Source organism: Eurosta solidaginis, chromosome 1, assembly GCF_040869045.1.
Source record: "Eurosta solidaginis isolate ZX-2024a chromosome 1, ASM4086904v1, whole genome shotgun sequence".
NCBI lineage: Eukaryota > Metazoa > Arthropoda > Insecta > Diptera > Tephritidae > Eurosta > Eurosta solidaginis.
The window spans coordinates 195,745,369-195,758,758 of record NC_090319.1 but is presented as its reverse complement, the minus strand read 5'-3'; the positions used below and the strand labels follow the sequence as shown (position 1 = coordinate 195,758,758).

Below are 13,390 nucleotides of genomic sequence, written 5' to 3'. Positions count from 1 at the left end.
CTGTTTTGCGGACCATTTGGCGCCCCCTGAGAGTAGCGCCCAGGGCAAGATGTTAGTACAAACGCTGCATCACCTTCTTCTAATTCAGATCTTAACGATCAAATGATGGCAACACCTGAGGAAAAGAAATCTTTAATTAACATGTGTGCTAATTCTATTAGAGAAAACTACAGCGGTGATCCTCTAGCACTTGGGACCTTCATAGACAAAATTGAATTACTTGAAGGGTTCGCTAATGAAACATTTTTTATAGCATTTTTAAAAGAAAATTGCAGCGTTGCACGTTAACAATAACAATTATACAGATTTTGGCAAAGAAGTTGAAGAATTAGCTGACTCACTTTAGTGGTCTCTTATTATTGAAGGGATCACTCAAGCGAAAGCGCATGAAATGGCAGTCGAACAAACGGTTAACGTGTGTCGTTTAAATGCAAAATCCAATTTAGCAAAACTATTTTAGCTTCAACGGCATTTACGGATCCGAAAGAGGTAGTAGCAAAACTAATTGTAGAACAAAACAACGAAGTAACAGAGCGTCAGATTCTACGCTTCCCAAGGCAGTCGGTTCTATGTACCGGAGAGATTCGGCATTTTTCCCGACCAAGGACTGTCATTTCAGTATAACCCCATTTAATTTGTTGCGTCCCTCCCATAAATTGTCATCCTCCCAGCAGCTACTTGCAGCGGGACTGCTCCACATTCTCTTGCTCCGGGAAGGTATCGAACCCAATCCGGGTCCGTCTCCAGACCCCGGTCCTGAGAAATGGTTTTGCTGCATCTGCCGGAAAAGAATATTTTTAGGACGGTCATACTCTGTTCAGTGTGTCTCGTGTAAGCGATGTTTGCATCGGACAGGTTGTTGTGGGCTTGATCCCAAAACCCGACGTCCACGTATCTTTTATAAATTTTTGTGGCTCCTTGTTGTTCACGCCCAAGGGCGTCCCATAGTCTACGCCTTAGCGCCCCCCATTACCTTCCAGCAGCTCCGCTGCTCAACAAGCCAAAACAAATACTCGCTGCTGCTCGCGCCACATGGCGCCAACAACTCAAACAGCTGCTACCATTCATAACTACTATCTCCGTAGTAGAGTCGGTAGCAATGCCGAGCATCAGCCCCTATCCCCATCTTCTTCCCCCTCTTTTCCGGCAGCAAACGTGTAGGTCAGGGAAACAGACTCTTATAGCGTTTTCTTTTCTGAAATAAATTGTTGCCTAAGTAATTGGTGAAGATTTAATATAGTTACTCCTACCACAGAAAATTGTCAATATTTATAGTGCATACAAAGAACAATTCAACTCACCATATTCACTCATATCACAAAGTACACAAGAAGATTGCGCATTGCGCATGTAAACATTAGATCAGCTCTTTTTATGGGCAATTATTACGTCATTTTCCTTTAGCTCTTGTTTTTTCACTAAAACAGTCAACTGTGACATAGTTGCGCAGAACGAAGCAATTTTGAACTCTTTTGAACACGTGAATGCACAATCTGGGTAAGTGATTTATGTGAGCGAATTGAGAGTTTCACAGAGTTGCACTGCCACACCGCCATTTTATACAGGGTAAAAGTGTAGCGCTTTTGCGTTGCGATCAGGCAACAATTTTCACAAAGGAACGAAATATCTCGTAAAGGCGGTGCCTGTTTTTTAGAATAGAACAACAACCCTTGCGCGGCGTATTAGTCCCTACCTCCGTTTGCACCGTCTACCAGCACAGACTATATATGTTTGCGGCATCCGCCCAATGCAGTTCCTGCCTTGGACGGTGCCACTTTCCTAGATGTTCTGGTCTCCGCGACGGCAACCCCCGACGGGTTTCATTGCGCCATGTTGCCAGGTCGCTAACCCAATTACACCGGATACCCCAACGCCTACCCAAGGACGTCCAGTTCCAGGGCCATAACAGCAGTTGCGTCCTAGCATTTCAAAACCCAGACGTAGTCACGCATCTCTTACTCCTAGAGTGACGACGTCTCCCCCGTTACACTTCAGAATTCGGAAGTTAAACTGTAATGGATTAACTGGGAAGATCACGGAGACAGTAGATTTCATGAAGCGGCACAACATGCGCATCGCCGCGATTCAAGAGACTAAACTCACAAGAAGATCTGCTCTGCAGACCCGTTCTGGGTATAATGTCCACAGAAAAGATCATGAGAGCGGAAATGGAGGCGGCCTCGCGTTTATCTTACACCACTCAGTGCAATATCATTTATTTGATCCCGACATCGGCAGCAGGGACAGTGTCTTAGAACGTCAAGGCTTATTTGTCCGGTCAGGCGATGCAAACCTAGAAATCATCAACATCTACATCCCTCCTGTGACCTGGTGCCCTAGTAAATACCGCCCTAACATCAGCGCCGTACTCACTGCCAATAATCGCATTATTTTAGGCGACTTCAATACCCATCACGATCTATGGCATTCAAACTTGCAGTCAGACAGTAGGGGTGAGATGTTGGCGGATCAAATAGAAGAAACGACGTTCTGCACAATAAACGGAGATGCCCCCACACGTATGGTAGGAAGCTGTCAAATTTCGCCGGATATATCTATCGGGAGCGCAGAACTCGTAAACTGCGTCAACTGGCAGCCGATGGTAACATTGGCATCCGACCACCTGCCTATACTTATTTCGATCGAGCGTACCGCCTATTTCATTGTCACACTTTCATAAACTTTAAAAAAGGAAAGTTGGACGAATACAAATCCTTTACAGACAACCGTTTTGCTGCCCTCCCAATCCCGACTGATGCTGGCCAAGGGGAGCGTGCTTTCCGCAAGGTCATTGAATCCGCCTCGGCTCCCTTCATTCCCGCCTGTAGAATTCCCGAAATTCGGCCTCACTTTCCGACGGAGGCCGCAAATTTAGCGTGAGAACGTGACCTTAAAAGACAGCTCGATCCCGGCGACCCCCAAATAAGGGATATAAACCAACGCATCAGACTGCTTGTAGCTGAACACAAGCGGGCGAAACGGGAGGAGCACCTAAGCGGTTGTAACCTCTCTGCCGGTGTAGGTAAACTTTGGTCCACCGCAAAGTCCTTATCGAATCCGTCTAAGCACAATGACAAAATTTCCATCGCCTTTGGCGATAAAGTGCTGTCGGATGCGAAAAAATGCGCGAGCGCTTTCTGCCGACAATATATAATGCATTCTACGGTCGACAAATATAGACGGAGCGCCAACAGACACGCACATAAGCATAAATTAAGCGCATCTTCGATTACCATCACCGCCAAAGAGGTTGAGGATGCCATCGGTCATGCTAAACCATCCAAAGCAGGGGGCCCAGACGGCATAGCCATGCCGATGCTTAAAAGCCTAGGGAAAGAGGGTTTCAAATATTTAGCGCATGTCTTCAACCTGTCTCTTTCCACCTTTGTCATTCCCGAAAAATGCAAAATGGCCAAGGTGGTCCCGCTACTAAAGCCTGGGAAACCAGCTAACATAGGAGAGTCATATCGCCGGATATCTCTCCTATCGCCAGTAGCCAAGACGCTTGAAGCCATTTTGCTCCCCTACTTCAAAGCAAATTTGCAGCTAGCCTGTCATCAGCATGGCTTCAGAAAACTCCATAGCACCACCACCGCGCTAAATGCCATTAGCACCCAGATAAATTGTGCTTTAAATCAGAAGCCTCACCATAGAACAATTCTCGTTGCGCTAGACCTATCAAAAGCTTTTGATACGATCAACCATGGCATGTTACTGCAAGACCTGGAAGGGTCTACCCTTTCGCCATGTCTTAAAAGATGGACCGCAAATTATCTGGGTGGTCGGCATGCATCGGTGCAATTCAGAAACGAAACATCAAAACCAAAAAGAATTTAACAAGGGGTTCCACAGGGTGGTATCCTATCCCCACTTTTGTTTAATTTCTACATATCAAAACTACTTTCGCCACCGGAAGGAGTTACTATCGTTTCCTACGCCGATGACTGCACAATAATGGCCAGAGGCCCTGGCCCACAGATCGACGAGCTTTGCAACAGAATAAGCGGCTACCTCCCTGATCTCTCCAGTTTTTTCGCCCCGCAAAACCTGGCATTATCACCGACTACATCTTCGGCGACCTTATTTACAACTTGGACGTCCCAAATGTCGACCATTTTGAACATCCACGCCGATGGCATTACGCCACCGATTGTCCTACACCCCAAAATCTTGGGTGTGACGTTTGATCAGGATCTACATTTTGGTGAGCATGCAGCCGCAATTGTACCGCAATTCCAGAGCCGTAATAAAATCCTCAAATGTCTTGCTGGCAGTTCTTGGGGATCAGATGAAGGAATGTTCATTACTACTTACAAATCAATTGACCAGCCGATTGCATGCTACGCGTCCCCTATATGGTCGCCAAGCCTTAAAACTACTCACTGGAAGAAGCTAAAATCCTGCCAAAATACTGCCCTCAGAACCGCCACGGGCTGTCTTCTTATGTCCGCAGAGCACCATCTACATAATGAGGCGAGAATACTCCCCATCAGGGAGAGAAATGAGATGCTAACCAAACAGCTCATGTTGAATACCAAGAAACCTGGGCTGCCCAACAGGTATCTGATTGATGAGCCAACACCGCCTAGGTGTTATATCCGCAAGCATTATGAGGAAATACGGCACCTGAGAACTCAGCCGTATGAAGCCAAAAAACACAAGCAGGTCCTCAGTGAACTCCACAAACAGGCGTCGAACCTTTATGCCAGGTATTGCCCGGTGAATCCAGTACTCAAAGAACAGTACCCAAAACTTGCGGAAGAGGAACGCACACTCCCTAGGGAAACACGAGTCACTCTAGCTCAACTTCGATCTGAATACTGGAACAGGTTAAACTCTTACATATCCAGAATCAACCCTGACATACAAAATGCATGCCCCGCTTGCAATGTGTCCTCACATGACACCAACCATCTCTTTAATTGTAATGTGGGACCAACGCCTCTAAGACCCCTCTCATTATGGTCCACCCCTGTAGAAACAGCAAGTTCCCTTGGACTCCCCTTAGAGGATATTGATGACAATTTGTGATGGGCCGCACCTATTGGATGGGGCGAAGCACTGCTACAACAACAACAAGCGTCAGGTTCTAGCCTTCCGATCGCGTGGTAACAATACTTTCAGAAATTCACGTGGTAGTTATCGTGGTTTTTACCCAAATCACAGCTATACTGGTTATAGAAATAATAATTCATTTTCATACAATAGCAACCGTAACGGTAACAATAGTTAGCGATATCGATTTGATAATAGAAATAGATACCAAAATAGTAACAACAACAATACACGTTCAAAGTCAAATTCTAAATCAAACACAAATAATAGTAACAACAGAAGCAAGAATTCAAGATCGTTAAACGGTAGAGGTAGAAACGCAAAGAAACGCGCTTTAAACGCGAGTGCCCCTCAGGAGCGAACACTGGGGGAGGACGAACTAAGCGAGTAAGCGAATTTCCTTCACCAGTATGCATCTACTGTTTAAATTTTAATTATTCAGATTTCATAGAATTACAACTTAACGGGTCACAAAAAATTTGTTCTTTCTTAGTAGACACACAGGCAGACATTTCTTTAATAAAAATATCATGTATAGACAGTAATATTTTCTTAAATACAAACGACATTATCAATATTACCGGTGTCACTTCCAATTCTGTTTCGACTTCAGGTTAAATTACCGTAATTTTAAATTTTTCAAACTTTTCTCTTAATCATACCTTAAGAAGACTTTAATATTCCATCCGATGGCATATTGGGTAAAGATTTTCTGAAAATTAACAAATGCATTATTAATTATGAAAGAAACAGAATTTTCTTTTGGGTAGTTAATGAAAAAGTCGCGATACCAATCCTGCACGGAACAGAAAGCGACAGTTGTATCATTCCTCCCAGATGTAAAATATTCGGACTTTTTTATTTAGGAGATTCGCCCGAACCACTTTTCATGGACTCGCAGGAAATTGAAAAGAGTGATTTCAGAGCTAGGTGCATTGTTAATTCCGGTAACCTAATAACTAAAGTCATAAACACCATGGATTATGTAATAAAGTATGTGAAAAAAACAATATTCGGACAGAAAAACTTTCAAATTACAATGTTTATACAATTAACAAGACAGAAACATGAGACACACGTACGAAAAAACTGACTTCACTTTTAAAAAATTTAATACCTCAACATGTTCATAGTAAATTAAATGACCTTTGCATACATTGCCGACATTTTCGCTCTTGACACGGACAAAATGACTTTAAACAACTTCTACGATCAAAAATTAATATTGACAGACAACGATCCGGTATATGTTAAAAACTATCGATTGCCATACTCTCAACGCGAAGAAATAAACCGCCAAGTAAATAAACTGTTAGACAACGATTTGATTGAACCTGGTTACCCTAATTACAATAGTCCTTTGATTGTAGTCCCAAAGAATGATGCCAAGGGTGTGAGGACCCAAATCCACCGGCTTTGGAGCCCACACATTCGAACCTACAAATATTTATCAAAACTCATTAAAACGTGTATAAATCCTACTTGAATTACAATGAATTTATACATATAGCATGTAAAATTTACAAAACTGAATTATATGAATTAAATTTACACATACAAAATAATCATTTTTGAATTACCCTAATATACATATAAACATTCATGACCAACATCTAATTTCTTCGTTTAAATAATTGTCTCTGCCCGCATACGGTAAATATTTTGGTTGAACATTATAATTTCCACAGATAACCCATAACCGGCTGACATACGTATACCAAGCCATTGCAACCAAGCACAGCAGGCATTAAAGCGAACCGTCGGGGCGGACATCGCACAAAGAGAAACGAAAAAATGCAATGTACTAGGAAGCGGTCACGTTAGCATACCAACAACACAGCGTGGGTACTAGACACAAGTTACCTACGAAGGGCAACCAACTCGTCGACAACTACAAGACCCAATAAGCAAGCAGCAGAGGGAAAACAAAAATAACTATGCTAGCTAACTGGAGATGCGTACCAACGTCCTCACATGTTAGGGGGGCAGTACAAGAGGTATTTTTACATACGCAATTTGGAGATAAATACTTATAATGCGATATATGGGTAGAATAATACAGTTAAATGTAAGATACCTTAAGTAAATACATATAATAACTAAAATTTATTGTTGCAGGATAACTGTCCACCTGTTCGTGGACAAGTATAAAAGGGCGACAAATTTCGCGAATTGGGACAGTAGCCAGCTAGGTATAGTAGCCTGCTAACGCCTTGTTTAGCGGTGAATGGGACTCCTGGAATTTTTCCATCTCACGAGTTCTTTATTTTAGCAACTTTGGGGGTTTTTCCAACCCCATCGTTAGAGGGATTGTGGTGGTTTTTCCACCTCCGCAACCTTCAGAAAGAGCAGGGTATTCTTAAGCTATATACTCGGTGGGGGTTTTACCAACTCCACCGACTGGGAGGAAGTGTTGGTTGTCCACCTCCACTTTCTTTACGAAGTAGTCTGAGATTTTTAGTTTAAGCGTAGTCCCGGTGGGGGTTTTCCCAACCCCATCGGCGTAGAACCGACGGTGGTTTCCCACCTCCATCGCCATAGCTTTAAGGGTAGTTTGAATATTTTGTAATAAAGAGTTTATAACGTTTCTTTTTTAACAACAAAACGGGATCTTTCTCTTTAAAAGGAGACGATAGGGATTCTTCTCTAATTCCACAGGGATCCTGGACGGACTGAGCATACCCCGGCGCAAGGAAAAGTCCGTCACAAATGGCACCCGAGCAGGGACTCTGAATACATAGACTCATGGTAAACAAGTAACAACACGAGGATAACCACACAGAGGATTTCGAGACACAAACCACAGAGGATTGCGAGATACAAAACATCCACAGGAAAGGCACGGAGAGAAAGCAAAATAACTAGCAGGCATGGTGAAGGTAACTTGGGTGTATTACCTTAATCGTGAGGAACTTCTCAAATACGCATCCGAGTTTGGGCTGGAAGACAGCGGAACGGTGGAAGAGCTACGCAAGCGCCTAGCAGGCTTCATCCAGACGAAAGGTACCGAGACAAGATTCCAGGAACGATTCACAGAATTAGCCCTACAGCACGTCCGACCAGTAATCACGGTAAGACCACCAACTCCGATAGAAAACGCCGAGCAAATATCGCCAGGCGGCAACACACAGGAAAATGTCAACGAAACAACCAGGCACGAAGAGGGGTCACGAACACCGCCATACGCGATGTACCAACCAGCATCACACACAAATATAATGGATCAAGTACGTAAGTGGGGTCTGAAATATGACGGTGGTAAGGGCCCGCTATGTTTTATTGAACGGGTGGAGGAGCTGGCCGACAGTTACGAAGTTGGTCGCGATTCCATCCCACGAGCGTTACCTGAGTTGCTGAAGGACAAGGCCTTGGTGTGGTACCGGAACAACAACAGGCAGTGGCAAGAGTGGGAAGCCTTGAAGAAGGACTTTCTAAAATTTTTCCTGAGCTCGAGGTATTTCGAGAAGCTAGATGACGAGATCCGTCAGCGTACGCAGCGCGCAGGTGAGCAGTTTAAGGATTACGTTTTATCGTTACAGGCACTCATGCGTCACGCTGACTACAACGGCGAGCAGAAGCTGAACCGGATTTACAGAAATTGTCGACGAGAGTACCAACTTTACATCAAACGGAGCGAGTTCACCAGCTTAGAGGAACTGGTAAGCATGGCGGAGGATTACGAGAACATCTTACCGGAGAAAGAACCGCTGAGGCCGGCGGCGAAACCTTTTGTGCCGCGACGGCCAACCGAGTATTATCAATATATACACGAAGATGAGAAGCAAGGAGATCGGAAAACGGAGGCGCAACGACAAGCGAGCACGCCAGAGCATGCGACGACACCACGACAAGGGCCCATCGATCCACGGAACGCATGCAGGCGATGCGGGGAAAGCGGACACTACGCACATGGGTGTCGAAACGAACGAAGGGATTTCTGCTGGCAGTGTGGCCGAGTAGGTATACTAACGCGTGACTGCTGTCGTGGACAGCAGGGAAACGGGCAGAGACCCATTGGTATCGAGGGGTGGCGTCTCAACAAACCCAACCTCGTACTCAGTAAGTACATTTAGGCAGACCCAAGGGCGAATCTTGGCTGCAGTAACCCTGGATGGAGAGGAAGTCATGGCGTCAGTAGATACGGGGGCGACACGAAGTTTCATCAGCGAGAAGACAGCGGCGAAAATAGACGCACGGAAGCTCAAGAAGATACATACACGAGTGGTGATGGGCGATGGCAGCGCAGCATGGATAGAGGAGGCAGTGGACGCAGAGGTAAAACTGGGGGATCAAGTGCATCAGAGTGAGTTGTTAGTTCTGCCTGGGTTAGTCGACAGCGTGGTGATCGGGACAAATTATCTGGCAAAGGCTAAATTTGAGCTGAGGTGTGGCAACGAAACAATGACGTTACGAGCAGAAGAGAGAGCGCAGGAGATAGTGACGTGTACAACCATGATGGAGGACGAAGGTAGCGCAAGTATCGAGAAAGACGTGAGGAGTGACGTTGCGGTGAGTACGTTTCTAAAGCGCGAATTACAGATTTTCGAAGAGATGACAGGAGTATCCAACATTGCCACGCCTAAGATAGTGATGCGAGATGACCGTCCAATCAAACAGCGGTATTTCCCTAAGAACCCAAAGATGCAGGAGATCATAAACAAGGAGGTAGACGAGCTAATAGAGAAGGGTTGCATCGAACCATCCCACAGCCCACACAGTGCACCAATAGTTCTAGCCCGGAAGAAGAACGGCAAATGGAGACTCTGCGTTGACTATCGACAGCTCAACGCTCGCTCAGTGCCAGATGCGTACCCACTCCCAAGAATACAGCATATCTTAGATAGGCTACGTAGCGCGCGTTTTATCAGCAGTCTGGACCTCAAAAATGGTTATTGGCAAATCCCGATGGAAGAAGATAGCAAGAAGTATACAGCATTTACCGTACCCGGACGAGGGTTGTATCAATGGAAAGTGATGCCGTTCGGTCTACATTCCGCTCCGGCTACGTTTCAGCGAGCACTCGACCGTGTTATTGGCCCAGAGTTGGAACCAAATGCGTTTGCCTACCTGGATGATATCATCATCACCAGCAAAACTTTGGAAGAGCATATAAAGCACCTAGGGGAAGTATTTCGGCGGCTACGGAGGGCGAATCTGAAGATCAACCCAGAGAAATGTGAGTTTTTTAAGAAAAGTTTGAAATATCTAGGACAAGTCGTCAGCGAGGAAGGAATACACACGGATCCCGACAAAGTTGCGGCTATCAAGGAGCTGACGCCACCACACAACATACGAGAGTTAAGGCGATTTCTGGGGATAGTTTCTTGGTACCGGATGTTCGTACCCGACTTTTCACAAGTTGCGCACACACTGACGTCAATGTTGAAGAAGGGAAGTAGGTGGAAATGGTCCGAAGAACAACAGGCGGCACTCGAAGCGTTGAAGAATGCACTAATACAAGCACTAGCACTAGCTTGCCCAGATTTTACGAAAAGATTTCGATTACAGAAAGACGCAAGCGATTATGGTCTCGGAGCAGTTCTCACACAGGGGTTGGATGACGAAGAGCGAGTAATAGCGTATGCTAGCCGCCGGCTGAATAAAGCCGAGATGAACTACTCACCAACTGAGAAGGAATGTTTAGCAATCGTGTGGGCAATAAGGAAAATGAGACCGTATTTAGAAGGGTACAATTTCACGGTTATCACCGACCACCTAGCTTTGAAATGGTTGAACGCGATCGAAAGTCCGTCAGGCCGGATCGCTCGATGGGCGCTCGAGTTACAGCAGTATTCGTTCGACGTGCAGTATAGGAAGGGCAAGATGAACGTGGTCGCAGATGCACTGTCGAGGCAGCCACTGGAGGAACAGCTGGGTAGCCTTACGGCACATGAAGAAAGTTTGAGTTGCAAGTGGTACACGTCAAAGATGGCTGAAGTAACGAGGACACCAGAGAAGTTTCCCGAATACGTCGTAGAGGAAGGAAGACTATACAGACGAATTGGAAGTCAAATGGATGGTGAGGATGCGCTACCGTGGAAGTTATGCGTACCGAAATCGGAGAGGCGAAGAGTGCTTAACGAGATTCACGACACACCAAGCGCGGGGCACATGGGGATACGGAAATCTATCGCGCGTGCAATGATTACTGGCCCGGGATGTTCAGGGACGTACGGAAGTACGTGCAACAATGCCACGCATGCCAAGTCTACAAACCCAGCCAGCAACAAGCTGCAGGTAAAATGCTAACGCAGATTTCAGATGAACCTTTTGCTACCGTTTGTGCAGATTTCGTTGGACCACTCCCTCGTTCGAGGCATGGTAAAACGATGGCATTAGTTTTCGTGGATAAATTCTCGAAATGGGTAGAGATCATAGCAATACGGAAGGCGACGACGGAGAATGTGATCAGAGGTATCAGGGAGAGGATTTTGGCCCGATTTGGCGCGCCAAAAATTCTAATCACAGACAATGGAGCACAGTTCACAAGCAGGAATTTCAAGAAGTTTTTACAAGAAGCCGGCATAAAGCACCAGCTAACGGCACCGTACACACCGCAAGAGAACCCGACGGAGAGAGCGAATCGCAACATCAAGAGGATGATAGCACAATTCACTGGGAAGGAGCATAAGATATGGGATGAGTTGCTGCCAGAGATGACACTAGCACTGAATACAAGCGTATGCGAGTCAACAGGCTACAGTGCAGCATTCGTGGCACAGGGTAGGGAACCGAGGATCCCCAACGCCCTCTACGATGAGCAAACACTTGGCACAGGCGAGGAGAAGGTGGCTCTCAGTGAAAAGATGGCGAAAATGCGAGAGGTATATCAGATGGCACGTCGTAGACAACAGCAAGCATCAGCGGAGCAGGCAAGGCATTATAATTTACGTAGGAGACAATGGCAACCGGCGGTGGGCGACTTGGTACTAGTAAAAGAGCATCAGCTGTCCAAAGCAGTGGACAATTTCGCAGCAAAGTTAGCACCAAGATACAGTGGGCCTCATCGTGTAACGAGCTTCGTATCGCCCGTAATCGTCGAGCTAGACAAGGTGCATAACGGAAAAAGGAGGACGGCACACATAAGCGAGCTAAAAGCATACCATCAAGCGACAGTCGAAGAAGAAGCAAGTCCAGAAACAGAAAGAAGAATACGTTCACCCCGCGAACGTGGTAAGTCAAAAGCGCCCCGCCAAGCCCCGAATGGGGGCTTCACCGAAGTTCCCATCGCGAAACAAACGAGACGACCGACGGCGATAGCAACAACACGACGCCGGCCTTCATAAGCATCGTGTAGTAGAACCTCGAACCAACATTCCACCGAGATATCCACCGAGAACACGGAGCAACTGGCCGTAGTAAGAGCAACGCCACGCGCACCAACATCACAAACAGTCCAGGTCACGGAAGAAGATCAGACGGATTACAGCACGGTAGCGACGTGTGGTTCACTAGCACTCGCTAATTCAGGTGCAAATGGTTTCGGAATCGAACGCGCAGACATAATCAACAACCAACAGGTGATAGATGAAGACCGGAGTGGGTGGCACACAGCACGAGCACAAGCCCCAACCCTAGACAACGGGATCCTGACGACGATGAACTACGTCAACCACATAGCCAGCCAATGCTATAACCTGGTGACGGAATTCTGCATAACATTTCATTTTAGAACAAGACCCAGATCGCGAGAGATTACCCTATAAATAACGCAAGTATTAACCGCTACGAGAAATTGAATTTTTCAATGGTGACAGTAAGTCACATTACGGCAGGTGAGGAGAGAGCGTGAGGACCCAAATCCATCGGCCTTGGGGCCACACACGCAAAACCACATTTTTCAAATTTTACAATATTCAAATTTACCGACATAATTTTTTTGAAATACCCTAATGTACATATACGTATAACTTTGAATTTACATTCGTATATTGGTACATCATCATTCCGCAGCAGTAGGACCACATATACAGCGAAAACCAAAGCACATAAAGACATCCAAATATCCTGCAACAACAAGACAACGTACCCAGGAAATCATGATGAGCGCTGCCGGGAATAATACCGTTAGACGATCCGCAAGGACTCCTATAAAAAGGGAGCACAACACCGAAAATAAATCAAAAGTTTCTAAACATGGACAAAAGCGACAACGCAAGTTATACCACCGAGAGTGCTAAGGACGGTTCACTCCGTATCAGAATCCGGCGGGACCTAATCCAGCAAAACCACCATACGACGGGCCCAGTGCCACTAGAAGAGGAGGAAATTGCCTACGACGGCGAGACCGACAGTTAAGGCACGGAAACGTTCGGGTATCTCAGGGGCGACGAGG

The 13,390-nt window shown here is 45.9% G+C and overlaps 1 protein-coding gene across 7 annotated transcripts in view; it reads right to left on the bottom strand.

The window, feature by feature from the left end:
• Nepl16 (Neprilysin-like 16) overlaps positions 1-13,390 on the bottom strand; it is a 2,088,045-nt gene that overhangs the window by 159,413 nt on the left and 1,915,242 nt on the right. The gene's annotated exons all lie outside the window — the stretch shown is intronic.